The following is a 27,728-nucleotide window of genomic DNA, read 5'->3' on the forward strand; positions in this document are numbered from 1 at the left end:
CTAGCTGGGGTAACGGGGTACAGAGCTGCGCTTATAGGCTGCTCACCCCGACTTTGTTCGTAATAATGAAACATCCCTAACATCTGGGATGCCCACCCATGGACTCCTGCTGTTCATCCATTTGGTGCGAGGCTCAGCCATTCAAGACTTATTTATGGGCATGGAAAGAAGGGTGCAGGAAAGAAGGGGTGCCCTGGGAGTAAGAAGGTACTGGCAGGCTACAAAAGGATAACATCACCCTGCCCTTGTTTTCAAAATATGTATTTGCAAGTGTGAGGGAGAGGGACACAGAGAGGCGAGTGTGGAAGGAGGGGCTCCACACTCATGAGGGAGAGGGACACAGAAAGACGAGTGTGGAATGTGGGGCTCCACACTCATGAGGGAGAGGGACACAGAGAGGCGAGTGTGGAATGAGGGGCTCCACACTCATGAAGAGTCGCCTTGGGTTGGTTTTAGTTCCTTCCTGGAGTTCTGTTATATTGGCAATGAGCGTGCATTGCTTTCATAGAGGACATTTTCAAGGAAAAGAGAGAAGAAAGGAAAGGAAGAAACAGAAAAAGAAGGGAAAGTAAGAGAGAAAGAAAAGGAAAGATGAAGCGGAGGAAGGGAGGAAGGGAAGGAAGAAGATGAAAGAAATAAAAAGGTGGGGGTTCTGGGACTTCCCTGGAGCTGCGACCAGAGCGAGTGCGGCCCGTTTGGGGAGTGGCTGGCGCTGCAGGTCCCGGCCCTGCGGCGCGAAAGCGCGTTTCGGAGTTTCCATCTGGGAAGCTCCAGGAGGCCCAGGGGGCGCGGGCTTTCCGGGTAGGGGAGGTCGTTTGGCGCGTCCCAGGAGACCCGCAAGCCACTGGTGGGGACGCGGAGCGGCTGGAGCGGTCTCTGCTGGGCCGGGAGGCTGACACTGTCCCGGACCGCCCTCCGCGCCACCAAGCTCCAGTCCCGGCCAATCGCGCAGGCGGGGAGGTCAGGGAGGGCTCTCCCAGGCGCCGGGCCGCGTCCCCGCCGCGATCTCCTTTTCTTCCTGGCGGTTTCGGGATGAGAAGGAGCATTCGCGGAGGTAGGGTAGGGGGTGGTGGTAGTGGGGAGGAGATGCAGAAATTTCGTGGGTGCCAAATTTTTCTTTAAAGTTATTTTTCAGTTGAGATACTTTTAAAGGAAAAAAAAAATCCACCAATTTAGGATGTCAGTTCCAAAAAGTTTTTACGGAGGAGCAGCGTAGGGGCTGGGCGCAGAACTGGGGACGGCTTTGGCTGAACGGGGGCGTCTCTTCCATCCTGCCTGCCGCGCCCCCCCCCAACCCTGCCATGTGCACCCGCGCTCACATCCAAGCGCGCAAACCGACACTACTCACCCCCACCCCCGGCGAACCTGAAAGTCCTGGGTTCCCAGCCGTTGTCCCGGCGCACCAGGGAAGTTCACGTGCCCAGTGCCCTCACCTGGATCCGCACACTCCCGCCTCAGCGCCCTTCACTGTGTTCCCAGGCTCTCACTTCATGTTCAGGGTTTCACTGGCGCAGGGGCTGCGGGCCAAGCTAATCCCGCGCCCCCGGGGTCGCCCTCACTCCGGGAGCAGCAGGCCAGACAGTGAGGGCGGAGATTGCGCGGGAGCCCCTGGCCGTGACTGCAGGCGGGGACCTGTGCCTAAGGCCCCGAATCCCCGCCTCAGCCCTGGACTCCACCATTGCCCTCTCCGTGGTCTCTGTTCATCCCAGTGGTCTCCCACCTCTGCTTCCAAGCCCAGAGCGGGTGGTGGGGTTTGACTGGACCTTGGGGAAGCAGAGGAGGGACAGGAGGAGGGGGTCCTAGGCAGGGGGCACACCCAGCAGCACGCTGGCCCGGCAGTAAGAGCCGCAGCTGCAGTGTGGGCGCCCCTCTGCCACGGCGCGCTTCCCGTGGACCTGAGCAGCCTGGAGCGGGTGGGCCAGAGGCGAGGTTGCAGGTGCCGGAAGGGAGCCAGGGAGCAGTCAGGTGCGCAGTGGTGCCTGCGGCGGTCGGGAGCAGGGCTGTACCGGGTCCAAAGACCCTCTCGCCCTCCACCTCACCCGACCCCCTCCACGCATCGCCGGATACTCATTTAAGTTAGACGGGCGGCTGCAGGGGCAGCTGCATCTGTTCGGTGTGTGTGTGCGCGCGCGCGGGAGGAAGAGAGGACCCTTTTGCCTCTTCCGCAGCTCTCCAGGATCCCGCGGCGCTCCGCTACCTCGCTCTTCTTCCGCAGCTGAGCTCCCGGTCCAGGTGTGTGCGTGCGCTTGTAGGAGAGCCCCGGGCGCCGCCGCAGACCCTCTTCCTCCTCCACCCTCCTCCAGCGCCCCTGCCAGCCTAGGCTCCTTCCCGCTCCCCTTCCCAAGGTCACTATGGGGACGCGAGAGAGGGATTTGTGCTTAATTCCTGCCGCTATTCAGAGGGAAAAGAAAATAAAGGGACCAAAGGAAACCAGAAAGCAGTTTATTTCAAGCCTTTATTATTGTAGATTGAAAGAAGTTTATATACAAGAAATATTTCCAGCAAAACACTCACCAAATGGCCTTCTAAGCAGGCGCCCTCCACCTCCCAACCCCACAATCAGCAGCTCTGCCTAGGACTCCCCTCACTTGGGGACCTCAGGCTCTCCCCCCACCTCTCTTTCCCCGGACTCCATCACCCCAACATCATTCCCCAGGAGTCTCGGCTTTTTCTCTCTCTCTGGGGCGCTGCGAACCTCGCCAATGCCTCTCAAGCTATCTTCCTCTGGTCCCAAGCAGACACCCCAACTTCCCTCCCATTTAAGGTGGCTTCCCCCACGGAAACCCAGAGCACTCTCCCCCTCAAGGTTTAGGTGCTGTTTTGAGGCCCCTGCAATTCAGAACTAGCTCGTGGTCAAGACCAGTTAGAGACAGTTCGTCATCAGCAGTGGGGCTCCTGTGCACCCAAAACAAGTGGGGGAAACTACCCTGCCCACCCCCTCCCCATCCCCGACATCCCTCCCCCTACCAGGGACAGGAAATAGACACAAAAGCAACAGGGAACCCCCCTCCCCGCGCGACAGGTGGGTGCCAGGCAACTAGCTCAGGTGAGCTGAGAGTCTCCTGGAACCCAGCTGCGCTCAGGGCGGGCAGGCGTGGCCAAGGTCTCTGTGCGCTGCGGGAAGCACCCGGCCAAAGCACTCGGCTGAGGGCACGCTGGGAAGCGGGTGTAAGAAAATGCTGTAGAGGCAAAGTCCTGGGGGCATATGGACAAGGGCAAGCCGTATCCCGCGCTCAGAAGAGGATTTCCAGTGAGCCAGGCAGGTGTGAATGACACAGTTACAGAAGCAGAGTCCCAGGGAGGTAGGGGAGACTGTTCATTTGGCTGAGGGTGCAGACTCAGTCTGAAATGGTGGCTCAGCACATCAGTGTCACTGGGGCCTCACCAAGCGTGAGTTGGTTTGAGGCGCTTGCATGTGGGCTTCGAAGGCTCGAAGGCCCAGCCCACCAAGTTCAGTCAATTGTCCGTTGGATGTTTACACCCTCCGGGCCGAGCGCCATGCTCATCATAGCGTTCCAACCAAGTGCGCAGCTTAGAGACCTGGTAGCCGTCGGGGCTACCAGGTCTCTGAGCCTCAGCCTCCTAAGTAGCTGGGATTACAGGCACACGCCACCATGCCCAGCTAATTTTTGGATTTTTTGGTAGAGATGGAGTTTTGCAATGTTGGCCAAAGTGGTCTTGAACTCCTGACCTCAGGTGACCTACCCACCTCAGCCTTCCAAAGTGCTGAGATCATAGGTGTGAGCCACCATGCCCAGCCCCTGTGAATGATTCTAAAGTTGCAGTGTTCACAGACTGCATAGAATGGCTGTGCAAGAATAGAAAGGTTGCAAAGGGGGACAAAGAATATGAGGTGGTAGAAGGAACAGAGAAATTACAAAGGCGGTCATTCATTGGGTCCCCTGCCCCCCAAATGAAACATTCTCCCACCCACCCTTCCTTCCTTCCTTCCTTCCTTCCTTCCTTCCTTCCTTCCTTCCTTTCTTTTCTTTCTTTCAACAGTCTTGTTCTGTCACCCAGACTGGAGTACAGTGGCACGATTTTGGCTCACTGCAATTTCTGCCTCCCAGATTGCAGTGATTCTCTTGCCTCAGCCTCCCGAGTAGCTGGGATTACTGGTACGCACCACCACTTCCAGCTAATTTTTTGTGTTTTCAGTAGAGACAGGGTTTCACTATGTTGGCCAGGCTGCTCTCGAACTCCTGACCTCAGGTCGTCCACCCGCCTGGGCCTCCCAAAGTGCTGAACTATGAAGAAATACCTGAGACTGGGTAATTTATAAAGGAAAGAGGTTTAATGGACTCACAGTTCCGCATGGCTTGGGGGGGCCTCACAATCATGTTGGAAGGCAAGGAGGAGAAAGGCACATCTTACATGGCAGCAGGCAAGAGAGAGTGTGCAGGGGAACTGCCCTTTATAAAACCATGAGATCTCGTGAGACTGATTTACTGTCACAAGAACAGCATGGGAAAAACCTGCCCCCATGATTCAATTTCTTCCCACTGGGTCCCTCCCATGACACATGGGGATTATGGGAGCTACAATTCAAGATGAGATTTAAGTGGGGACACAGTCAAACCGTATCAGAATCAAACAGAAATTATAGAACTTAAAAATACAACAGAAAATAATTTGCTCAGTAGGCTCAATAGAGGAGTTGATAAACCATAGAAAGTTGGACGAAGCATAGAATCACTGGGTTTAAGGATAAGCGAATGAAATTTGTTGAGTTTGAACAACATACAGAAAGCAGACTAAAAAAAATGAAAAGAGCCAGGGCCTCAGAGACCTATGGAACACTAACACAAGATTTGTTATTCATACCATCAGAGTCTTAGAAAGAGAGGAAAAACACAGTGAGACTAAAGAATAATTTGCAAAAACAATGAATAAAAACTTTCAAAATTTGGCACAAAGAAAAACTTATAGATTCATGGAACTGAGAGAGCCCCAAACAGCATAAATACACACACACAAAATCATGCCAAGACACATCATAATTAATCTTCTGCAAACTAAAGACAAAATATCTTGAACAAAGCCTGATAGAAACAACACATTACCTATGAGGAAATACCAACTATAATAACTGAATTTCACATCAGAACCCCTGGAGGCCAGAAAAAAGTGGCAGAATATTTTGTAAGTGCTGAAAGAATAGAAGTAACAGTCAAAAATTCTATATCCTGCAAAAGTATCCTTTGGCAAGGAAGGAGAAATAACATTCTCATAGTAAAGAAAACTTTTTAAAATAGTCCCTGACTTAAAGAACTGGCTAAAAGAAGTTCTTCATACTAAAGAAAATGATAAAAGAAGAAATCTTAGAACATCAGGATGGAAAAAAGAACAATGGGGCCGGGCGCGGTGGCTCAAGCCTGTAATTCCAGCACTTTGGGAGGCCAAGACGGGTGGATCACGAGGTCAGGAGATCGAGACCATCCTGGCTAACCCGGTGAAACCCCGTCTCTACTAAAAAATACAAAAAACTAGCTGGGCGAGGTGGCGGGCGCCTGTAGTCCCAGCTACTCGGGAGGCTGAGGCAGGAGAATGGCGTGAACCCGGGAGGCGGAGCTTGCAGTGAGCTGAGATCCAGCCACTGCACTCCAGCCTGGGCGACAGAGTGAGACTCCGTCTCAAAAAAAAAAAAAGGAAAAAAGAACAATGGAAAGAGCAAATCTGGGTATATACAATAGACTATTGTTTTCCTCATGAGCTTTGTAAATTATATTTGATGATTGCAACAAAAATCATGAAACCATCTGATACTCAGGACTGACATGTTAAAAGGTAGAGAAGGTAAAGGGACCCAACTGAAAGTAAGATTTTCATCCTTCACTTAAATTAGTCAAATTCTGGTACCCTTAGACCATGATAAGTCACATTATATATATTTTAATTTCCATAGCAACCACTTAAAATACTATACACAGCTAAGTGCGTGGCTCACTTATATCCCAGCGCTTTGGGAGGCCGAAGTGAGTGGAACATGAGGTCAGGAGATGGAGACCATCCTTGCCAACATGGTGAAACCCCATCTCTACTGTAAGTACAAAAATGAGCCAGACATGGTGGTGTGTGCCTATAATCCCAGCTACTCAGGAGGCTGAGGCAGGAGAATCGCTTGAACCGGGGAGTCAGAGGTTGCAGTGAGCTGAGCTTGCACCACTACACTCCAGCCTGGCAACAGAGTGAGACTCCATCAAAACAAACAAACAAACAAACACACTGTACAAAGAAATACAGTCAAAAACATTATAAATTAACTGAGATGGAGTATTTTAAAAACATTCAAGTGGTCCTCAGGAAAGTAAGACAAGAAAAGAAAAACAGAGGGAACAATCAGGAAAAAAAGATATATTTAAGCACTAATGAGTCAATAATTACTTTCACTGAAAGTAGCCTTAACATATCATCAACAAAATGTAGACATTGGTAGGGTAGATAAAAACATTGTGACACAACTGTCTGATGTTTACAAGAAACTCACATCAAATCCAGACATAGGTAGGTCAAAAGTAAAAGGATGGAAAATATACAGGAAATAATAAAAGAAAATCAAGGGTGGCTATAGTACTCTCTGTTAAAGTAGACTCATAGCAAAGGAAATTACTACAAAGAGAGACATATCATTATTATATACGGTAAACAGATCAATTCTCAAGGAAGACTTACTGATCCCAAATGTGTATGGACCAAAGAACAGAGCATTAAAATCCATGAAGCATCGAATGATTATTTGCCTGGAGGAAGAAGTTCTTCCGTTCATCCCATCTGCTTCAGAACATATGCTCAAAGATTGTGAAGCAAAAGACCTCCAGGATTTCATTCCTCTTACCACCCAGATTACGGCCAAATTGAAGACACAGGTATCCCCGTTTTCACCACAGATATTCATGCCCCTGCTTCATGCAATGTTTGAAGTGCTGCTCTGGCCAGCGGAAGAAAATGACTAGTCTGCTGCTTTAGAGAAGCAGATGTTGCGAAGGAGTTACTTTGTTTTCCTGCGAACAGTCACAGGCAGTGGGATGAGCGAAGCTATAGCAGATCAAGGTGCAGAAAATGTAGAAAGAGTGCTGGTTACTGTTATCCAAGGAGTACTTGAATATGTAGATCCAATTGCACAGAAAACATGTTTTATCATCCACTCAAAGTTGGTAGAAGTCTGGAGAGGTAAAGATGGACCAGTGGGATTTGCTGATTTTGTTCATAAGCACATTGTCCCCAAATGTTTCCTAGCACCTTTAAAATAAACCTTTGACCTGGCAGATGCACAAACAGTATTGTCTTTATCTGAGTGTGCAGTGACACTGAAAACAATTCATCTCAAATGGGGCCCAGAATGTGTTCAGTATCTTCAACGAGAATACCTGCCCTCCTTGCGAGTAGCTCCAGAAATAATTCAAGAGTTTTGTCAAGCACTTCAGCAGCCTGATGTTAAAGTTTTAAAAAATTACTTAAAGGTGTTCTTCCAGAGAGCAAAGCCCTAAGGACTGGATTTCCCTGTGCCTACTAAGATCAGGAATTCCAGTTAGTTTATAAAGAAGTGATTTTGGCTGGGCATGGTGGCTCATGCTTGTAATCCCAGCACTTTGGGAGGCCGAGGCAGGCAGATCACGAGGTCAGGAGATCCAGACCATCCTGACTAACACGGTGAAACCCCATCTCTACCGAAAATACAAAAAATTAGCCAGGTGTGGTGGCAGGTGCCTGTAGTCCCAGCTACTCAGGAGGCTGAGGCAGGAGAATGGTGTGAACTCGGGAGGTGGAGCTTGCAGTGGGCCGAGATCACGCCATTGCGCTCCAGCCTGGGTGACAGAGCGAGATTCCGTCTCAAAAAAAAAAAAAAAAAGAAAAGAAAGAAGCGATTTTAGTGTGCCATTCACACTGGTCTTTTTCACATTGTTTTGAGTTTATTGCAGTATATGTTTGGGGATTTTTCTGTAAAATGGGTGTAATTTTCCTAATACAGGTATGTAGCAACAAAAGAAGTTGCCTGCATGCTGGTCCAAATTGTTCTGTATAAAGATGCCCTTGAAAGACACAGAGTTATCTTAGAACCTTAATTCTTTTTTATTTGAAATTTTAAGTCAAGTCCTTTGTAAAGACCATAGCAGTAGAAAACAGTCCACTTTTGGCCGGACAGGGTGGCTCAAGCCTGTAATCCCAGCACTTTGGGAGGCCGAGACGGGCGGATCACGAGGTCAGGAGATCGAGACCATCCTGGCTAACACGGTGAAAATTCGTCTCTACTAAAAAATACAAAAAACTAACCGGGCGAGGTGGCGGGCGCCTGTAGTCCCAGCTACTCGGGAGGCTGAGGCAGGAGAATGGCGTAAACCCGGGAGGCGGAGCTTGCAGTGAGCTGAGATCCGGCCACTGCACTCTAGTCTGGGCGACAGAGCGAGACTCCGTCTCAAAAAAAACAAAAAACAAAAAAACCAAAAAAAAACAGTGCACTTTTTAAAAAATTACTGAAAATAAAATGTTTGGAAATTTTCTTTATGTGTGAAGATACATGAAGTATGGAGGGAATACAACAATCAAAAGTAGCCTTTGGTAGATAGCCATTTCATTGTTTTAAACTGTTTCAGTGCCAATATGTATTCTACAAAAGAGAATGGTTTTAGGCTCCAGTGTTACACTTTGTAAAATATATATATACACATACATTTTACGTAGTGAAATCTAAAAAATTCCCAAAAAACAAAAAACAAAACTTTTATTTATTTCTTTTTTTTGAGAGGGAGTCTTGTTCTGTGCCCAGGCTGGAGTGCAATAGCGCCATCTTGGCTCACTGCAACCTCCGCCTCCCGGGTTCAAGTGATTCTCCTGCCTCAGTCTCCCCAGTAGCTGGGACTACAGGCGCCCGCCTCCACGCCCGGCTAATGTTTTGTATTTTCAATATAGACGGGGTTTCACCGTATTAGCAGGCTGATCTGGATCTCCTGACCTTGCGATCCGCCCACGTTGGCCTCCCAAAGTTCTGGGATTACAGGCATGAGCCACCGCGCCTCGCCAAAAAAAACTTAACTAAACATTATGTTTAAAAAGTGGTTGTGATAGTATGAGATAAATTGTAAAATAGCCGTAAGCTTAAAACCCTAAAATATTCGTGAAATTTACCTACAGCATGATTATACTCACATTAAACGGATTCAAATAAAGCAAAATAAAAAGGGTATAAAATGTAAAATTAGGCTGGGGCAGGGTGGCTCACTCCTGTAATCCCAGCACTTTGGGAGGCTGAGGCAGGTGAATCACCTGAGGTCAAGAGTTCAAGACTACCTTGGCCAAAATGTTGAAACCCTGTCTCTACTAAAAATACACAAATTAGCTGGGGCGTGGTGGCAGGTGCCTGTAATCCCAGCTACTTGGGAGGCTGAGACAGGAGAATCCTTTGAACCTGGGAGGCGGAGGTTATCGCAGTGAGCCGAGATTGTGCCATTGCACTCCAGCCTAGGCAACAAGAGCAAAACTCCATCTCAAAAACAACAGCAACAACAACAACAAAAACGTAAAATTAAAGGAAGAGGCTGGGCGTAGTGGCTCAAGCCTGTAACGCCAGCACTTTGGGAGGCTGAGGTGGGTGGATCACGAGGTCAGGAGTTCCAGACCAGCCTGGCCAAGATGGTGAAACCCTGTCTCTACTAAAAATACAAAAATTTGCCAGGTACAGTGGCAGGCACCTGTAATCCCAGCTACTCCAGAGGCTGAGGCAAGAGAACAGCTTGAACCCGGGGGGTGGAGGTTGCAGTGAGCGGAGATCAGGCCACTGCACTCCAGCCTGGGCAACAGAGTAAGACTTTGTCTCAAAAAAATAAATAAATAAAATTAAAAAAAAAAAAAGCCGGACATGGTGGCTCACGCCTGTAATCCCAGCACTTTGGGAGGCCACGGTGGGAGGATCACAAGGTCAGAAGTTCAAGACCAACCTGGCCAAAATGGTGAATGTCTGTACTAAAAATACAAAAATTAGCTGGACGTGGTGGCGGGCACCTGCAGTCCCAGCTACTCAGGAGGCTGAGGCAGGAGAATTGCTTGAACCCAGGAGGTGGAGGTTGCAGCGAGCCAAGATTGTGCCACTGTACTCCAGCCTGGGCAACAGAGTGAGACTCCATCTCAAAAAAAAAAAAAAAAAATTAAAGAAGAATGGAAAAGTCAAAAGGAGGTAAAATACACTATGTTAAAACTTTTTATAATGAGCATATCAGACTTTTATAATAGGAAAAACTTAATTTGATTAAATATATACTTTTAATCATTCTGATTCTTTTTGGGTTCCTGGAACTTGTAGCATTATCAGAATAACCTACTTTTCTCTTGCTTAAGGCTGCTTACATGGCTTCCTTGTAGATTTCTTCCCCATTCCTCTGCAATGTACTTTGGACCTGTCGAAATTATCCATCTGTGAAGACACAGAATTTCAGATTTGCCTGCCTATGCACAGACATCAACACAGCAGGGAGGGTTCTCTAGGGAAATGCTGAAAGCAAATGGAGATGCTAGAGGAATTTGGAGAAGATTGATTTTTACATGGACAGTTCCGGGTGCAGTTAAGTTATACTCAAAACCAGATAGGCTAGAAAATATTGGGGAGGTAAATGTGGTTCCATCCTTCAAACAAAGAATAGTGTTTCATATCTGGATAAAAGAAAACCATCAGTGAATCGCAAAATCATTAGAGGCAGAAGGCACCTGAGAGACAGGTCACCATGTAGAACGATTCCAGGTGGCTCCATTCACATTTAGCCTATGTATGTGGCGGCCCCTGGGATTGTGCAGTGAGCACCTTATACAACCGTATGTGGGGATTCTGCTGAATCTAGTCATTACCACCCTTGCCCTTCCTCACACACAGATCTAGGATCCTTTTACAGAGGAGGAAAGGGAGGCCCAGAAGAGCAAAGCAAGTTGTTCAAAGCCACACAGCTAACCGCAGAACCAGACTAACATCCAGATTCTTGAATTTTAGAACAATATTCTTTCCTCTCTACAATGATGGCTGGAAAGGATATTGTCACTCAAAACAGCCACCTCCACCACAGCAGCAAGTTCATTCTTAAAAGCATTTGTTTCACATCCACATGGCATAGGCTAAACCAGGGCTGTTTTCATAGCATCCCAAATTCTAAATTGAGTGCAAATTCTAAGCACACTTTTCTCACATATGAATTGACAACAGTAATAGTACCTACCTCTTAGGATTCTTCTGGAGACAGACGAATTAATATTTGTAGAACTCTTAGAACAGTGCCTGTCATATAGAAAGTACTATATAGGTATTGGATATTATTGTTATTATTTCTATTAGCATGTATTTCTCCCCCATTAATATGCAAATTCTTCAAAGACCACATATGTTTTATCTGTGGTTCCATAGGACCTGGCATGGCTTTGAGAAGTGACATATTAATGTTGTTTGACGATGGTTGGATGGATGAATGGATGGATGGATGAATAGATGAATGAATGGATGGATAGTTTAATGGATGGATAGATGGACAGATGAATGGAGAGATAGATGGATAAAAGAGTATGAATGAATGAAGGAGGATGGATGAATGGATGGATTGTGGCTGGATGGATGAAAGAGGATGGATGAATGGATGTGTGGTGGGTGAATGATTGAATTCAAGCTCTCGTGAGTAACACCAGGGCATGAGTATTTCATTGGACTTTTTTCATGAAGAATAAAGATATGACACCACTCACAAGTAATATGCAAATGCTTTCATTTCATTGAATTCTAGAACTGTCAAGACCTTTAATGATTCATCTTACCCAACTTTTGGCTTGATGCAGGAAATCACATGACCAGCAGCCTGAACACACAGCTCTGGTTTAAAACTGTGGCAAAGTGAGAGCTCATTCCCTAGGAGGCAGATAGTCCTGTGACTATACCAGTGTAATGATTAGCAAATTATTCTTAGGTCCATTCTTTTCTTTTTTTAGATGGAATCCTGCTCTGTCGCCCAGGCTGGAGTGCAGTGGCGCGATGTCTGTTCACTGCAAGCTCCTCCTCCCGGTTCATGCCATTCTCCTGCCTCAGCCTCCTGAGTAGTTGGGACTACAGGTGCCCACCACCACACCTGGCTAATTTTTTGTATTTTTTAGTAGAGAAGGGGTTTCACCGTGTGAGTCAGGATGGTCTCCATCTCCTGACCTCGTCATCCACCCACCTCGGCCTCCCAAAGTGCTGGAATTACGGGCATGAGCCACCACCCAGCCCTTTTCTTAGGTCCATTCTATCCCTTCAACTTACCTGCACCTCCTGGTGACATTAACAGTTAGTCTAATTTCCCCACCACCAGGTTTTTTGTTCACTTGTTCAGCAAATATTTAGTGACCATACAATGATTAAAGAGTAAATATGGTTCCTGTTGTCTTGGAGTTGATTTTGCTATGGAAGAGACAGAAGAGAAAATAATTAGCTGAAGATTTAAGGACACACTATGGAAAGTGCTACAGAGGAAATGCACAGGGGGAACTGTTTAGACCAGGGCACCCCTGAATCTGCCCCGAGATGCAGAAGAGAGGAGGGGCTGCTGGTTTTCAGTGCTGCAGAGTCTTGGATCTTGGCTCACTGCAACCTCCACCTCCTAGGTTCAAGCAATTCTCATTCCTCAGCCTCCCGAGTAGCTGGGATTACAGAAGTGTACCACCACACCTGGCTAATTTTTGTATTTTTATTAGAGACACGGTTTTACCATGTTGGCCAGGCTGGTCTCAAACTCCTGAAATCAAGGGATCTTCCTGCCTCAGTCTCCCAAAATGCTGAGGTTGCAGGCATAAGCCACCATGCCCATACTCCTATGGCCTTACTGTGGTCTTAACCCCACAATGTGGCAATACAACTAATCTCAAGAAGGAGGCTATATTAGAATCAGTTCTTTATTCCTAAGATACCAATATCATCAGAGTCCATGTTATCATGTCTTTCCTCTCTGTTTACTTTTGCCACTAGGAGAACCGAAGATATTCATGACAATATCAGCAGTGGACTCGCTCTCTTGCGCAGCCTGGAGTACTATGGAGTAATCTCAGCTCACTGCAACCTATGCCTTCTGGGTTCAAGCAATTCTCCTGCCTCGGCCTCCCAAGTAGCTGGGATAATAGGCGCATGCCACCAAGCCTGGCTAATTTTTTGTATTTTTAGCAGAGACAGGGTTTCACCATGTTCACAAGGATGGCCTCAATCTCCTGACCTTGTGATCCACCCACCTCAGCCTCCCAAAGTGCTGGGATTACAGGCATGAGCCACCACACCCGGCCTCTCATCTCTTTATGTGATGCAAACCCCTGCATTCCCCTGACCTTCCAAATCCTTCCACTGTTTTCTCTGAAACAGTGTGGCATCAGCCAAAACCCCTTCGTGTTAAAGCTGTCTGCCAATGTTTTTCTTAGCCTCTTGGTCTTACTAAATTTAAACCGTCGCCTGAGAGATGCCTGTGCAACCCTATCAAACAACAATGCTTTCTCCCCACCCAGCATCCTACCAAATTATTATTATTATTATTATTTTGAGATGGAGTCTTGCTCTGTCACCCAGGCTGGAATGCAGTGCCGCGATCTCAGCTCACTGCAGCCTCTGCCTCCCAGGTCCCAGTGATTCTTCTGCCTCAGCCTCCTGGATAGCTGGGATTATAGGCACATGCCACCATGCCCAGCTAATTTTTGTACTTTTAGTAGAGACGTGGTTTCACCATGTTGGCCAGGCTCGTCTCGAACTCTTGACCTCAAATGATATGCCCACTTTGGCCTTTCAAAGTGCTAGGATTACAGGCGTGTGCCACCGCGTCCAGCTGTACCCAATCATGATCACTGCTTCTAGGTTACTCCTTTCAGCCTCTCCATAAAGTCTCCATCTTTTGGGGAGCTTATTCTATAAGACCACACTGTTGTTGTGACCATCTACAGCTCTGCAGGCTTCCCTTCTTCTTCGTTCTTGGAAGAGTTTAGTTTCTGGATTGACACCTTCCCCTCCACCAATAGTCCCATTGCGTTTTTTGGTTGTTTCTGCAACTATGCAAATGATCCTTCTAATCATTTGACCTTACAGTTCCTTGGTTTTCTCATCTCTGATGGTTGCTTTTGACCCACCTATGCAACTTGCAGCCTCAGGGATAGCCAAGACGCCATTGTCACTCACTGTAATTCTCCAAAATCTGGGTCTGACCACCACATCCCACCTTTTTGCCCCATTCTTTCTAAAACCAACCCTCTAAGAGTCCTTCTACTCCACCCAGACATCCAGTCCATTGATCCTCACACACAGACCACCCTCCTTGTGTTCTCTGGCTCATCTTCAGAGACACTCTCTTGCATGCACTCTCAACTTTTAGGCCCAAGTATTCCACCTTTTTTTCTCCTTTCCTTTGTCACAATTGTCCAGTAAAACACCAAGCCTGATGAAAATCCAGCTCTGCATACTCCACTCTTGACTCTGAAAAGCTGAATATAGAAAGAGTAAACAAAACCAGTCTTGCTAGTTGGTCTCATTTTTAAAATTAATGACCACAAAAGTGAGTCCTCCACCCTGCTTAGCAATCCCATCACAATTCCCTAGTCAACCCACTCCTCCATGATCTGGAGAAACTATTTCATCTTGTATTTTCTCAAACCTCTGATTCCCCCACTTTCTTCCTCTTCACACTAATTCGGTGGTTCTCTAGCTTGAGCACACATCATCATCACCTGGAAGGTTCGTTCTTTTTTTTTTCTTTTTTCTTTTTCTTTTTTTGAGATGAAGTTTTGCTCTGTCTTCCCCAGGCTGGAGTGCAGTGGTGGGAATATCAGCTTACTTCAACCTCTGCCTCCCAGGTTCAAACGATTCTCCTATCTAAGCCTCTGGGGAGCTGGGTTTACACGCGCTCATCACCACACCTGGCTAATCTTGTATTTTTAGTAGACCTGGGGTTTCACCATCTTGGCTGGGCTGGTCTCGAACTCCTGTCCTCAGGTGATCCTCCTGCCCCGGCCTCCCAAAATGCTGGGATTACAGGCATGAGCCACTGCACCTGGCCTTGGAAGGCTCATTCAAATGCAGATTCTGGAACCTCTTTCCAGGTTGCGGTTGTGGTTGGGTAGACCAAGGGTGGGGCCCAGGAATTTGTATTTCTAACAAATTCTCAGGTGATGCTGATGCTGCTGGTCTGAGGACCACGCTTTGAGAACCACTGTATTAACCTAACCTCACACTTCATTGGGGAATTAGAAACAAAATGAAAAGGACCACATCATCTTCCTACTACGCATTACTACTATGCGTACGCAAGTGTACACATTATCTTTATGTCCACCCACCTTCTCCCTTATTACAATGGTGGTGGATCTCTGCTCCAACCCACGGCCATTCTTCCTGTGTATTTGTCTTATCCCTTCTTGCCTACAAGATAAGAACCGTGCTTTTGCAATTGCCCTTTTGTTTTTTTCTCCTAAACATGCAAACATGCTGCAATATCTCCTCTTTGGGGAAACTCCTCACTTGATCTCACATATGTATTTAGCTGCCAACTAATTTCTCTGCTTTTCCTTCAGAGCAAAATCCTCAATAACTTTCTGTGTACCTCCAATTAGTCTCCATATTATTCTCTCTTGGACCCACCGTGTGGACTTTCTTCTCCACAACTGAACTGAAACTTCTATTGTTAAGGTCAACAGTGGCTTCACGTTGCTAAATGTAATAGAAGTCTCAGTTCCCATCTTACTTAACAATGCTTGATGCAGCTGATCCCTCTCTCCTTCTTAACTTTCTTCCCTTGGATTCCAGAATACCACTTTCTCAGTTCTATCCCTCCTACCTAATTCGGAGGCTACTCCTTCTTAGACTTTTTGTTACATTCTTGTAGTCTTCCTGAATTTTTTTTTTTTTTTTTTTTTTTTTTTTTTTTTTTTTGAGATAAGGGCTTGCTCTGTTGTCCAAGTTAGAGTGACATGGCACAATCTTGGCTTACTGCAGCCTCGACCTCCTAGGCTCAAGCCTCCCAAGTAGCGGGGACTACAGACGTGCACCACCACACCAGGCTAATTTTTGTATTTTTTGTAGAGATGGGGTTTCCCATCTTGTCCAGGCTGGTCTCCTGAACCCAAGTGATACACCCGCCTCAGCCTCCCAAAGTGCTAGGATTACAGGCGTGAGCCACCTTGCCTGGCCTCTTCAGATTTTTCAATACCATAGTGCCCAGGGCTCAGTCCCCATCTGCCTTCTCTCTTTTAGATTCACTTCCACACAGGAGATTTCATACACCCTAAGGCTTTCAATGTCATATATATGCATTGATGGATTCTAAATTAATACCCAACCTTTCCCCAAAACTGCAAGTACTTAATGTTACCACTTATATTAACAGGTAGCTTTATTTTATTTTATTTTATTTATTTATTTATTTATTTTTTGAGGCAAAGTCTCACTCTCTCATGCAGGCTGGAGTACAGTGGTGTGATCTCGGCTCACTGCATCCTCCACCTCCCAGATTCAAGCAATTCTCCTGCCACAGCCTCCCAAGTATCTGGGACTACAGGTGCGCACCACCACGCCCGGCTAATTTTTGTATTTTTTTTTGACTCTTCACTGCTTCTTTATTATGATGCACCCACAGTACAGAACCTCTCACACATCCGTCCAAGGGGAAGGTTACATTTATTTTTGGGGAGCACCTTCATTTTCGTTTCTGTTACTACCTTGAAGAAAGCAAATCATTTCCAAAGAAGAACATTTTAAATTCCAAATGTTTAAGACTCAGCTTGCATTTTGTTATGTTTGAAAAGGAAGTAGCATGTTTTAGCCAGAGGTGGAAGATAGTTTTGTGACATCTTAAGTTTGATGTGGATCAGAAGTCTTCACTGTCTGGTTGAACAGGTCTATAATTTTCATATGCAACTTTTCATGTCAAAACTGTTTCACTTTTAACCTGGGAGGCAGAGCTTGCAGTGAGCTGAGATCACATCACTGCACTACAGCCTGGGCAACAGAGCGAGACTCTGTCTCAAAAATAAATATATAAATAAATAAAACAGAAATGTTTCATTTTTACCTCTACTCACAAACACATGCTGTTTAAACACACACACACACACACACACACACGCACAGCTAAATTTAAAACTGATCATGAACCACAGCATTACTAACAGGGAAAATGAACTTTTGCTGCACTTTCCTGCTAAACCAATGAAATACTAAAATACCAAAAGATTTATGAAGCTAAAGTGAAGTCCTCAAACCAATAGCAACAGACATGTCATTCTCATTATACTTCAGTAAAAAATCAGACAACAACCAGCAAATGCATTGGTAATATTTATATTTGAAAGTTCACCATTGATTCATGAGGTTTGGATTACAATTTATTTACAATAAGTGAGTTCAAAAAAAGTAAAGAAAGAGGAAGGGAAAAGGGAGGGAGGAAAAGAGAAGCTCAGAGAGAGAGAAAAAAAAAGAGAAAGGTGGGGGAAGAAAGGAGGGAGGGAAGGAAGAAAAGGAAATCTATATTCATAGACATCATAATATGGGATGTTTATTTCCAAGAGAGATACTATTGCTGCTATCGTGCACAAGAAGCAGCACAAATTCACATTCCACTAGATCACAATTTGCTCAACTTTCTTTCAAGATGCACAATCCTTCTTTTAGATTTTCAAAATTAAATATAGAGGAATATAAAATGCAATGCCAATATACCTACTACAAAAATCCTTTGTGGCTCATTCCTTAACTCCACTTAGAGAAGCAGCTGAGCCAGAATACAAAAATAAAAATATTGATGTGCAAATAAAACATCAGTGATCATGTCTGGTGCCACCCTTTTGTTACAGGTGACTGTCACCTTATGATAACATTGGTAATAGCATCAAAAGAGAATCTCTTCATTTCCTGGGCAGGTCGGTGCATCCAATTAAAAGGAAAAAAGGAAAATGAGGAAAAAAAACCACCCCAAACCTCCCAAAACTCTAAACACTTAAAAATGCCAGTAACATCCGTACATCCCTTTCCCATCCCACCCTCATCCCCACAAAAAATAAAAAAGTTTTTAAAGCTCTAACTATACTTTTTTTTGTTGTTTCTTTCCATAGTGTGATTGAGCCTAAGCCTATACATTTAAGTATAGCAGGTGCAATTACAAGCAAATCCTGGCTCTGCACCCTGGACTATCCCATGCATAGGAGGTACAAAATAAATTAAACCCTTTCATTTGGGCAAACAAGCCCAAGACGAAGGAGCATAACACTGCTTGTGAGTATCCAGTGGCATCAAGGGTATTTATTTCTTATTTTTTTATTTTTTCTTTTCTTTTATAAAAAGCAGTCAAATGTTGGGGAGAGCAACATATAATAAAATTCAAAAGGACAAAAACTCAACACTGAGGGAAAACAACTGGGGATACTTGCACAATGAGAAAAAGAAATGCATGCTTGATTCAAAGTATGAGATGGGTGAATTCACTCACATAATTGTTCTAGGCTCACAGCCTAAGGCCTCAGCATCCTTCTAAACCACAGGGTTGTGTGTATTTTTCTCTTCCAAAGACACTCTTAATCCTATCCCTGAAACCCATATGGTAAGGATAAGGTTGGAGTGATCATCACTCACTAACTACAGTATTTGCTATTTTAAAACTTGTGTTTATATATAGTTCTGGAAATTATGAAGCAAACAAAATATAACACAAAGATGCATTTGTCACAATTAACTCAAGTTGCAGCAACAGCAGAATTGTGGGAAGGGACGGAGAGAGAGGGCTGCTGCAAATGCAGCAAGTAAGTCCTGAAATATGTCACATAGTGCAACAGTCAGATTACCTCAGTTGCTCTGTGTCACCGAACACAACATGACTAATGTTGCGTTGTCACTTTCCACTAAAAGAGAAAAAGACAATGTTCCTTCACAGAAGTTGCCCTATGAATTTTAGACATATAGCTTTAATTGATTCTTTAAATATGTCTAAAATTTGGCTTTCTTCTTCTCAGTTTGGAATGATCAACATACAAAATTGACATCAGGGAGGATAGCTGTAAGTGTTCACCTTTACTCTCGAAGACAGGGTAAGGTGCAAAAAAGGATCCCGGCCTTTCTCATTTCAAATGACTGCATTTTGTCCCAATGGACAGAGATTCCTCATAAACCTGTGATTTTAATGTCTTCTACCTAAAAAGATGAATTAACAGCAAACAAAAGTTTACGCCATCAAAAATAGATATAATGTGGAGTTGAAACTAAAGGGCTAAAATGACAAGGACTAAAAAGGAGAAGATTTGTTACAAATTTATTTTTTATCACTTTGTTCCAGCATTTTAAAGTCAGTTGTTTTGTCTTTGGCAGCCTCTGCCAACCTTACAGTGAATCCCCATCAATGTTCTTTTTTAAAAAAAATCTTTTAATTCCATTAAACCATGTTGTGTCTAGTGTTGCATATGACCTTTTTTTACTGCTGTTTTTTTTTTTTTTTTAAGGAATTAACGATGCCAGTTTTGTTTTTGATTTTTTTTTTTTTACAAAGTTACCGAGATAACAATATCCATAAATAGCTGACTCTTACGTTCACACTGTGACCTGATAATCCTGAAAAACTTTATGGGAGAGAAAGTCAGCAGCTTTTTTTCCTTTTTTTTGAAAACAATAAACCTGCACATTCTACTTTATATTTAAATGTAAGGAAGAAAATATACAAGCCCATATTTATATTGTATTTCAATGCAAGAACACAGAATCAGCTCTATACCATGAATACTGCTGGAAGTGATGGTTTAGGATTACCAGTTCACTGCTGCCATGTCCATAACAAGCAAACGCATCCTGGAAATAACCCCCCAAACATATATCTTTCAGTACGCAATAATGCAACTGCATTAGGTAAGTACATACTGTACACAAGTTTTATTAGCAGTTTACCTACCCTAGAACATCTCTGGTATGTGTGTTCAATGATACATGCAGCTAATACTGGTCAGGTACTGAAATCTGTGATGTCCCAGTGCCTGTTTTCAAAGGATTCAAGCCATTGATTTGGATTCACCATAAACTGATGCATGAATTCAAAATTCTCTTCCCTACTATGTTTATCACCTCTTCTCTTTTAACTCCTAATTTTAAAACTAAAGGAGTACCAGGACTACCTGGTTACTGAAAAGATGTTCACCCCAGTAAACAGAACTTTTATCAGGGACCTTTATAATTCATGAGCCCATTCCTCGTGGACATTCAACTCAGGAAGATGTGCAAAAGAAAAAGATGTCAAATTACAGTCAAGTTATCCAGAGGAGGATGTTACACAAACTTATAAGGAAATGACAGTCTTTTTTACTTCCTTTACTATAAATACATTTAACAGCTTAGCAGAAAGACAAGCTACATTTAAGATTGTTCACATTTGAAAATTGTATCATACTCTCTGCTAGTGATAAAGAACTACCACTAATGGAATTTTAACATAGCAATTTCATTAACAAATCTTTGAAGCCCGATTTTTTTAAGAGGGTTAGAACAGTGATTATGTTCGCAAAGTTTTGAGAAGTCCATCTGCTGTCCAAACTGTGGATTGAAGTCCTTATTTTTTGTTTTCCTTTACTTAGAGACAGGTATATACAGTGCTGTTGTAATAACGAAACAAATGCAAAATCTACCGTAAAGTTGCACAATACAGAAAACTGTTGCTCCATCTTCTGCTACATAAATGTGTGACTCCACCAATTAGTAATGTTGCTGTCATTATTTTTGTTAAGTTGGAATTATTCCATCACATCTAAGACCTCTCTTTAACTCCAGATCTTCCCATTTTTTCCCACAATTCTTCACGCTCCTTTTCTTTCTTTTTCTCACGCTGACGATCTGACTTGTATGTGGCTGTCAGCTTGTCAGACACGGTGCTGTTCATTTCTATAAATGCCTTCAACACATTGTACACCAACGCCACAATAGCCGGATTCCAATGTTCTTTCGAAATCCTGTAAAGCCTGGAAAACATGATGCGAAGGATGACGTTAGAGTTTTCTTCTGTCAAACTCATGATGTATTCATGATTCCAATACTAGAGTGCTCTTCCTGCCACCTGAAAATGAGGACCGGATACACACTTGGCGATTTGTTTAAACAAAGGTTCTTGGATTTTAACACATTGTGAAGGTTCAATCACATCCAGTATTTCTTCCAGTTCCCTAAGGAACATGACCTCTTTCTGCCTACATGTTTTAGACCAAAATTTCATTAACCCCCTAATAACTGGTTCTGTGAGTGAAGGATCTTTCTCCAGAAACTGCACTATACAATATGCCAGCTGTGCATGGCAGAGTGAGAAGCTCCTGACAGTGTGTAAGGGACCAATACTTTCACCAGAAACTGTGTTCTGCCTTAAGAGGTAAAGCAAAGCCATTGATAATACTTTCTAGTATTTCCAGCAGTTCAGCTACACCACTGAAGTGTTCTGTTTCATAAACAAACCTTAGGAAAATATTGTTAACCTGTTTTCAGATGAATGCTCTAAGACTGAGAAACTTGCCATAAATTCTGTGTAAGACTGTTTTAAAGTAGTCCCATTCCCGAGGGTCTTCGTTGTCAAATAGCTCCAGAAGTGTGATCATCAGGCAATTTTCCAAGCAATCTACTTATTAATCCTCCTGCTGAGGTGTAGTTTTGTCGCCCTTTTACAGAAGAGGAAACTGGGGCACATAAGGGTTAATGAATGTGCCCATGGTCTCACAGCTAATAGGTGGTAAAGCTAGAATTTGAACCCCAGCAGTTAAGGCCAAAAGTCCATGATCTCAACCACTGCACTATACTACCTACTGATATTCCAAATACCGTTTTTGTTTTTTAATAGAGATCGGGTTTCACTATGTTGGCCAGACTGGTTTCGAACTCCTGACTTCGTGACCTGCCTGCCTCGGCCTCCCAAAGTGCTGGTATTACAGGCGTGAGCCGCTGCACCCAGCCCATTAACAGGTATCTTATTCCAAAAATAAATTCTTGATTTCTTTCCCCAAACTTAACTCCTGCTCTAGTCTATCTTATCTTCAATGGCACCTCCAGCCTTAAAGTTGCTCAGACCAACCTTGGAGATGTTCTGAATTCTTCTCTCTCACGCTGTAGAACAAATGCGTGAGCAAATCCTACCTATTATTACATGTGAAATGTATCCGGAATCCAACAATGTCTCCCCATCCCATCTCAACCATCCTAGACCAAGTCATCAGCATCTCTTTTTTTTTTTTTTTTTGAGACAGAGTCTCACTCTGTCACCAGACTGGAGTGCAGTGGCACTATCTCAGCTCACTGCAACCTCCACCTCCCAGGTTCGAGTGATTCTCCTGCCTCAGCTTCCCGAGTAGCTGGGACTATAGGTGTGTGCCACCACGCCCAGCTAATTTTTGTCTTTTTAGCAGAGACAGGGTTTCACCAAGTTGGCTGGGATGGTCTTGATCTCTTGACCTCGTGATCCGCCTGCCTCGGCCTCCCAAAGTGCTGGGGTTACAGGTGTGAGCCACCGCACCTAGTCTATCACCTCTTTTAATTGATCTTCCTGCTTTTACGTCTGTCTTCCCATAGTCTAACCCCTCATTGCATGATCTGGTCCTATCTATTCTCTAACTGTGTCTGTCACTGCTGTCCTACTCTCTCACTCGGATCCAGCTGCACTCATATCTTAATTGTTCCTGGGACAAGCCAAGCGTGCGTTCACCTCGAGGTCTTTGAAATGCCTCTCCATCTGAAATGCTGTTGAGTCGCAGGTGATCACTTCCATTTTCATGGTTCTCACCTTACGGCTTCCTTGCCAAGCTTGTCTAACTCACATTATTTTGTTGTTGTTGTTGTTGTTGTTCTGTTTTGTTTTAGGCTTTTGGCAGCCTGAAGTCATGATTTTTAGTTTCTGTCTCTAGTGATAAGTGGAAAAGAGGGATAAGGAAGGGGCTTTAGTGACCCTACAAGAAACAGAAACTAAGAACCCATAACAGTATTTTCTCCCTTGGACACCCTTGCTTCCTTCTGTTGTAGTTGAGATAAGAAAATTAATGGCAGAGAGAATGCTGGGGCTCTCCTCCAGATATGGGGAGGTGCCAAAGACTTATGTTTATGCCTCCGCAAAATTTATAGGTAGAAACTGAATCCCTAAGGGGATAGTATTTGGAGGCAGGGCCTTTGGGAAGTGATTAGGTCATGAAGGCAGAGCTGTAGTGAATGGCATAAGCGCCCTCATCAGAAATGCTTGAGGGGCCAGGCGCGGTGGTTCATGCCTGTCATCCCAGGACTTTGAGAGCCCGAAGCTGGCAGATCACTTGAGGTCAGGAGTTTGAGACCAGCCTGGCCAACATGGTGAAACCCCGTCCCTACTAAAAATACAAAAATTAGCCAGGTGTGATGGTACTTGCCTGTAATCCCAGCTACGCAGGAGGCTGAGGCAGGAGAATCACTTGAACCCAGGAGGTGGAGTTTGCCTGGGTGACAAGAGCGAGACTCTATCTCAAAAAGTAATAAAAAAGAAAAATGCTTGACGGGATGAATACCCTGCTCTCCATGATGTAATTATTACACATTGCATGCCTGCATCAAAACATCTCATGTACCCCATAAATATATATACCTATTATGTACCCACACAAATTAATGTAAAGTATCCCCTCATTCCTTCTGCCACGTGAGTACATAGCAAAAATACAGTTGTCCATTAATATAAATCAGGAATTGGCTCTCACTAGACACCAGATCTCACCTTACCACTTACATTAACAGGTATCTTATGCCAAAAGTAAATTCTTGATTTCTTTCCCCAAACTGAACTCCTTCCCTAGTCTACCCTATCTCCAGTGGCACCACCAGCCTCCAAGATCTCAGCACCACCAGATCTCACCCTTACCACTTACATTAACAGATATCTTATGCCAAAAATAAATTCTTGATTTCTTTTGATAAATCAGAAGAGAGGCCAGCCACCTTGATCTTGGACTTCAAGCTTCCAACACTGTAAGAAATAAATTTCCCTTGCTTGTAAGCCACCCAGTCTATGTTACTTTAATATAACAGCCAAATGAAATAAAACAAGGGTGACTGTGGAAGGCGACCCTGGTGGGGAGTCTGCCATCATGAGATTGAGGGCTATATCGCTATCCATTGAGGCATCTGGGGCCTAGAATGCTATATAAGTCTATTTTGCCATGAAGAGTTTTGAGACATAGTCCCTATGTGCCCCATAAACTTAACAGAACCTCTTTTTTTTTTTTTTTTTTTTTTTTTGAGATGGAGTCTCATTCTATCGCCAGGCTGGAGTGCAGTGGTGCAATCTCAGCTCACTGCAATCTCTGCCTCCTGGGTTCAAGTGATTCTCCTGCTTCAGCCTCCCAAGTAGCTGGGATTGCAGGCACCCACCACCACGCCTGGCTGAATTTTTTTTTTTTTTAGTAGAGACAACGTTTCATCATTTTGGCCAGGATGATCTCGATCTCATGACCTTGTGATCTGCCTGCCTCAGCCTCCCAAAGTGCTGGGTTTCAGTCATGAGCCACTGCACCCGGGCCAGAACTTTTTAAAAATATATTTTACTCTAAGTTCTGGGATACCTGTGTGGAACATGTAGGTTTGTTATATAGGTATACATGTGTCATGGTGGATTGCTGCTCCTATCAACCCATCATCTAGGTTTTAAGCCCCGCATGCATTAGGTATTTGTCCTAATGCTCTCCCTCCTCTTGCCTGCCACCCCCCGACAGGGTTGATCATGCCCATTTTACAGATAGAAAACTGAGGCATAGTGAAGGCAAAAAATTTGTACACAGTGGGGTCAGGAGAAAACCCAAATATCCTGGCCTTACAGCCTTATGACATTGGCATTAAAACTGTGTTAAATAATGTTCAATAGAAGAGTACCTGTCTGAGTGAATATAGAGCTGAATAACTGCTCAGGTCTGGTCAGTTCTTATGAGGAAGGAACATGGATAGTAACAATCCTTGAATCAGTGGTATGTACTTCTGGACACAAATGATTCCTCATGGAAAGGGTTAGACATTTCCGCCATCTGGACCTTACGAGTTCCTGACAAGTCTTTTACATATGTATCCCTAATGGATGGCTCAGAAAAATCACTGAAATATATTATGTGTGGGAAAGAGGAAGGAAGAAAATAAGTAAGCAGGGTGGGGTGTCAGAGGCGTTCGAACCAAGAGTGACTCCATTTTGAACAGGGGCTGGGTAAAATGAGGCTGAGAGCTGCTAGACTGCATTCCCAGCAGGCTAGGCATTCTTAGTCACAGGATGTTTATGGTTAAGAGAACAGGTTAATATTGTTTGCTAAACAGACTGAGGATTTAACAGGCCCAGGAAGTGGCCTGATGTCTTGATATCAAAAGCATGATTTGTTTAAGAATAAGTTTTGCAGCTTGGCCTGCAATCCCAGCACTTTGGGAGACAGAGGTGGGCGGATTGCTTGAGCCCGGTAGTTTGAGACCAGCCTAGGAAACCCTGTCCCTATGAAAAATAAAAAAATTAGTCCGGCATGATGGTGCACCCTTGTAGTCCTAACTACTTGGGAGGCTGAGATGGGAGGATTGCTTGAGCCCAAGAGGTTGAGGCTGTAGTGAGTTTGATCACACCACTGCACTCCAGCCTGCGTGACAGAGCAAGACCCTGTCTCAAAATAATAATAATAATAAGAAGAACAGAATGAGTTTTGCTTTAAATGTAGTAATACAGATTTTGCAGAAAACAGTAGTTACAGAAACATGAAAAATCCTTTATCCCAGCAGCTTGTAGTAGAGCACACCACCCCGTGAGTTTTTGACATTTTTATCTTATATTTGAGCAAACATTGTAACTAAGGTGGGCGCGTTCTTCCTTTTGCTTTTGGGAATGTCCTGCTCTGTCTATGGAGCAGCCATTCTTTCATTCCTTTGTTGTTTTTTTTTTTTTTTTACAGAGTTTCGCTCCTTCGCCCAGGCTGGAGTGCAGTGGCGCCATCTCAGTTCACTGCAAGCTCTGCCTCCTGGGTTCAAGTGATTCTCCTGCCTCAGCCTCCCGAGTAGCTGGGACTACAGGCACCAACCACCACGCCTAACTAATTTTTTTGTATTTTTAGTAGAGACGGGGTGTCACCGTGTTATCCAAGATGGTCTCAATCTCCTGACCTTGTGATCCACCCGCCTCGGCCTCCCAAAGTTCTGGAATTACAGGCGTGAGCCACCACGCCTGGCCTGTTCCTTTACTTTCTTAATAAACTTGCTTTCCCTTTACTCTGTGGACTTACCCTGAATTCTTTCTCGTGTGAGATCCAATAACTCTCTCCTGGGGTCTGGATCGAGACCCCTTTCTGATAATAGGGGGAGAAGATGGAAGATGTGGAGGTAAAGGAAAGGAGAAAAGAGAAGGTTTAGACAAGGAAGGAAAAGCAATTCAAATTCTATTGAGGGTAGAGAATCTTCCATTTGTCTCTGACAACCACTGATACTCATTCTGAATGTAGCATTAATCTGTCTATGCAAAGGCTTGGAAGATCATCAGGGCTTACTGTTGAACAAGGTAAGGAAACTGTAGCCTGTCTTCTATCTAAGTCCTGGTCTTTACTGGCCCAACCTCTTCCAGAGTGGGTAAGGGGCCTGCTTGGTGAGACCCTCACAGCTTCCCCCTTTCTCAAGAATAGGAGCATGTAGACAGCGCAACACTACATCCAAGACAGAGCGAAATCCTCTTGGCTTTCTCAACATCCTTCCCTTACCCCCAAGTATTCTGACACTATTCAATAACTCACACTGACTTTTGAGTAGAAAAAAAAATGTAATTGTTAAAGTGTAAATCCCCTTAAATGCAAAGATCAAAAGGAAAGTTTCCACCCAGTGACATGAAATTAAATATGCAGACGTGCACCACTCTGATTCATGAATGCTTATGCACTTCTCAATTGTTGCCAGGAAGATCAGGGCCTAAAAAAATTAAAACCATTATGCCTCAAAAGGATACATGATTTTCACAACTTTCTAACGTGATTTCCTGGCATGCAGAACTTTGTGTTTTCCCATATTCCCCTCATGCCTCTATACTGATGTTCAGGACTGAACAGAAGCAGCTTTGCAAACATCCTTCGGTAGAGAATTCCCACAGGCCCAGCCTGAGGTGAGCATAGAAACAGACAGCAAGGCCTAACATTGTCCTACTGCTTTATGTTCAGCCAGAGGATAAATGCCCCCTTAGACAAAGTACCCTGAGGGTAGTCTCAGGCTGGGGTTGAGGAGAAGGCAGCATTGTAAGTAAAGTTACAATGTAACTCAAAGTTATGAGGTGTCTCCATTTACATCAGGGTGACTGGCACAATTTGTTTAGCTTCTCTATGCCTTAATGTCTTCTGTTGAGTTCTCCCAGAAGTAGACTCAGAGACAAGTATTTTAGCACAGAAAAATACAGAAAACACCAGTAGAAGACTGGGCAGAGAAGGAAAGTATACTAATAAAGCCACTTACCACTGTGGAGCCTACCAGGGAATGCTGGGTAATGGTGGAGAAATTCTGATATAGAATTCTCTGTGTCCCCACCCAAATCTCATGTCTAACTGTACCTCCAGTGTGGGAGGAAGGACCTGGAGGGAAGTGATTGAATCACGGGGGCAGACTTTTCTCCTTGCTGTTCTCGTGATAGAGTTCTCACGAGATCTGGTTGTTTGAAAGTGTGTAGCACCTCCCCCTTCACTCTCTTTCCCTCCTGCTGGCCATGTGAAGATATCCCTCCTTCCCCTTCACCTTCTGCCATGATTGTAAGTTT

At 44.5% G+C, this 27,728-nt stretch overlaps 2 pseudogenes; one reads left to right on the top strand and one right to left on the bottom strand.

The window, feature by feature from the left end:
• Nucleotides 1-6,046: 6,046 nt before the first annotated feature.
• On the top strand, nucleotides 6,047-7,505 carry LOC103247646 (exportin-T pseudogene; annotated as a pseudogene).
• A 13,056-nt stretch (nucleotides 7,506-20,561) lies between these two features.
• On the bottom strand, nucleotides 20,562-21,573 carry LOC119620648 (serine/threonine-protein phosphatase 2A 56 kDa regulatory subunit epsilon isoform-like; annotated as a pseudogene).
• Nucleotides 21,574-27,728: the final 6,155 nt, after the last annotated feature.

Source organism: Chlorocebus sabaeus, chromosome 21 (genome assembly GCF_047675955.1).
Source record: "Chlorocebus sabaeus isolate Y175 chromosome 21, mChlSab1.0.hap1, whole genome shotgun sequence".
In the NCBI taxonomy this organism is placed as follows: domain Eukaryota; kingdom Metazoa; phylum Chordata; class Mammalia; order Primates; family Cercopithecidae; genus Chlorocebus; species Chlorocebus sabaeus.